The sequence below is a fragment of the Glycine max genome, chromosome 6, assembly GCF_000004515.6.
Source record: "Glycine max cultivar Williams 82 chromosome 6, Glycine_max_v4.0, whole genome shotgun sequence".
Classification (NCBI taxonomy): Eukaryota; Viridiplantae; Streptophyta; class Magnoliopsida; order Fabales; family Fabaceae; genus Glycine; species Glycine max.
The window spans coordinates 33,608,362-33,611,963 of NC_038242.2; the positions used below are offsets into that span (position 1 = coordinate 33,608,362).

At 34.6% G+C, this 3,602-nt stretch overlaps 1 non-coding gene across 1 annotated transcript; it reads left to right on the top strand.

The window, feature by feature from the left end:
* Nucleotides 1-346: 346 nt before the first annotated feature.
* On the top strand, nucleotides 347-453 carry LOC113001979 (small nucleolar RNA R71). Its single transcript, XR_003267510.1, has one exon. It is a non-coding gene; the product is annotated as a small nucleolar RNA R71 (small nucleolar RNA).
* Nucleotides 454-3,602: the final 3,149 nt, after the last annotated feature.

Below are 3,602 nucleotides of genomic sequence, written 5' to 3' on the forward strand. Positions count from 1 at the left end.
GTCTGTGTGGTGGTCGGCAGAGGAGCATAAATCACAGAGTCTGGCGACAGGTGCAGATTTTTGATTCATGGCCAGCTGGGTTACCAGGTTAACCAAGGCATCTAGTTTACCTTCAAGCTTCTTAGTCTCATCTGATGAATTCGTGGCTACTTCATGCACTCCTCTAATGACAATAGCATCACTTCTGGCACTAAATTGTTGGGAGTTTGAAGCCATCTTCTCAATTAAATTTCTGGCTTCAGCAGGGATCATGTCTCCAAGGGCTCCACCACTGGCAGCATCTATCATACTTCTCTCCATGTTGTTGACTCCTTCATAAAAATATTGGAGAAGAAGCTGCTCTGAAATCTGGTGGGGAGGGCAACTGGCACATAATTTTTTAAATCTCTCCCAGTATTCATATAGGCTCTCTCCACTAAGTTGTCTAATACCTAAAATATCCTTTCTGATGGTCGTGATCTTGGAAGCAGGGAAAATGTTTTCTAAGAATACTCTCTTGAGGTCATCCCAGCTCGTGATGGACCTTGGAGCAAGGTAATATAGCCAGTCCTTTGCCACTCCCTCTAAAGAATGAGGAAAGACCTTCAGAAATATGTGATCCTCCTAGACATCTGGTGGTTTCATGGTGGAGCAGACAATATGGAATTCTTTCAGATGCTTGTGTGGGTCTTCACTTGCAAGGCCATGAATCTTTGGAAGCAAATGGATCAATCCAGTTTTAAGAACATATGGGACATACTCATTAGGGTATTGGATGCACAAGCTTTCGTAGGTGAAATCAGGTGCAGCCAATTCCCTTAGAGTCCTCTCACGGGGTGGAGGGTGTGCCATGTTCTCAGAATATTCAAAATCAGAATGCTCAAAACTATGATGCTCAAAATCACCAATATCAGAATGCTCAGGATGCTCAAAAGGTACTAAATGATGTCTAACTAGTCTATGAAATGTCCTATCTATCTCAGGATCAAAGGGTTGTAAGTCAGATAGATTTCCTCTAGTCATACACTAAATTCAGCAGCACAATTAGTTGCCTTCTTATGCAAGTAACAGTGTAGGTTTGAACTACAGCTACCATCAAATGATGTCCAAATGACTTGAAATTTTGTGAGCAACCTTATAAAATGATGAGAAGATAGCACAAAAAATTTCAAATGAAAATTCGAAGTCTAACTATATAAGCTAAAAATGATAAGTTAAGAAAAATAAGAGAATAATACTTGAAAAATAAAAACTTTTGACAGAATCACTTGTTTTGGATGATGGAGACCTCTAGGCTGGCTGCAACAGCGTAGGAAATTTTTTTCTACCCCAAATGCATATATAATAATTGCGATTCTGATAACCAGAGCAAAAGTTATGGCCGTTTGAAGTTTTGACAAAAATCAAATTTGCTACTTTTTTGGAACTTTCAAATCTGACCAAACTAAAGTCTCCAGCTATTTTTCCCACAAAATATAGATTAAAAGAAGTTACCACAAAAAAATTCATCCAAAAATAACAACTCTAGCTACTAAAACAAAAATCCCAAATAATTCAGTAAGGGTGGTCGCTAAAATTCGTCGCTACATGATTTCCACTACTACTTTGTTTTGCCGCAAGCAAAAGTGGTCGCTAAATCTGTTGCAAAACGCTATTCACAGCAAAACATCCAAAACTGAAACAGGGGAAGCGCATAATAGAAAAACTAAAATAGAACACACACTAAAAAAAATACCAAGACACTAAACAACACTAACACACACTAACACAACACTAACAATTAAACATAAAACACGAAAGAATTAAACAATAACATGACACAAGCTATTTGGACACTGCTCCCTGGCAACGGTGCCAAATTTGATCGAGGCCGTACCCGAATCAAATAAATATTAAAATGTAGTAACTAGGAAGTGATCCTAGGTCGTTTCCCAACGAGCAATGATAAACCAAATGTTCATAACAGATAGTAGGAAATAATAACAAATTGGGGCAGAGGTTGTTTGCTTTTGTAAATTAAACAGGGAGTAAAATTTAATTAGAAAATATCAGAATTAAAATATGTTACTTCCCCTAGATTCACAAGCAAGTCTCTTATCCTAGGTTGCGAGAATTTATCCTTATTCAGTTCAACGACTTAATCCAACCCTAAATTAAATTACTAAGCGAAATTCAACATAAGGCATTCATTATGTGATTAAGCATCACATACACCAATTACTCATAAACGATCATTAAGCATGAATGTAAATTAAGCGAAAAGACAATTAATCAAGCACTAAGCATGCATGAATTAATAGCAACAAATTCAGAGTAATTAGTGAAGAGGAAAAAATGAAAAGAATTTAACAGTAATAATAGAACCTCAAAGAGAACTATGCTTGATCCTCAAGAGAAAACAACGCTGCGGACTTAGCCTTCCATTAATCAAATAAAGAACGAAATTTTATTGATAAAACTAAAAGTCTGAACTGGAATTGTAAAAAACAAAAATAAAAGAGAAAGAAAAGAGAGACTAAAATTGAAAACGAAAAATAGAAGAGAGAGAGGAGAGAGAGCTAAACTAGAACCTTGGTGCTGTTATATAGTTTTTCAGCCCCAAAGCTTACAAATCTGTTTTAAATCCAAGCCCAATTCTGGATTCAAGCCCAAGCCCAATTATAGATTGAAGCCCAATGCTTCATTAATTCCTGAAATTAGATTAAAAACATCAAAGTAGCTGAATGGACCCAAATTATAAAACTGCCTAATAAATTTGACAATTAAGACGAATCAGTATTTAAAATGGTGCCAAAAGGGTTAAGAAATAGGAGAAAATAATGGCACATTAGTTCCCCAGTTTGTTGATGCTAAAAATTGCATATGCAAATTAGGCTTCCATCAATTGGTACCAGAGCTTTGATTCTTGAAATCAAATGTTATCTATCCTTTGTGTTTTCTTTCTTCTTGTGTGTTTCTTCCTTTGTTCGTTCTTTCCCTTTTGATTTACTCTATATTATTATTTCATCTTCCTTTGTTTTATTTCTTTGAGTCATCTTTCTTTTCTGAACTCTATCTAATATCAATATTTTTTATCTTCTTTTTTATATATAATATCAAAATTTGTGCAAAAAAAGGAAAGAAAGAAGTAAAAAAATAAAGAAATTCAGTTTTCAAATTTGGAGCAAAAATTTTGTAACGGTCTAGATTTGGATCTGTCCAATCACATATATGCATTCAAATTTGAATTTTGTGCCAAAAAAAGTGCAAAGAAAAAAAAGGCAAAACAAAAGCAAAAAAAAAAAAAACACAAAAAAGTTTTGCATTCAGAGTCCTTCTAGTTTTTACATACCTATATTTCAAAATAGAAATTGTGTCTTGTTGGTTATTTATATCTAATATAGCTCAATTCCCGGATAATTCTTTTTCTTGATTATGGAGCCTTCTAGTTTGTTGTCTTCCTTGGCATTCCTTTTGAGTATTCCTTTCATTATTTTTGCTTTTCTTTAAATTCCTTAATTTTGTCTTAGAGTATTTCTATTCTTGGCTTCTTGAGTTGAGTTTTGATTTGTGACAAATTTCACATTGAATACTTATTGATTTTGAGCTTGAAGGTTCTAGCTTAAGAACTGAAGAGGAGCAAG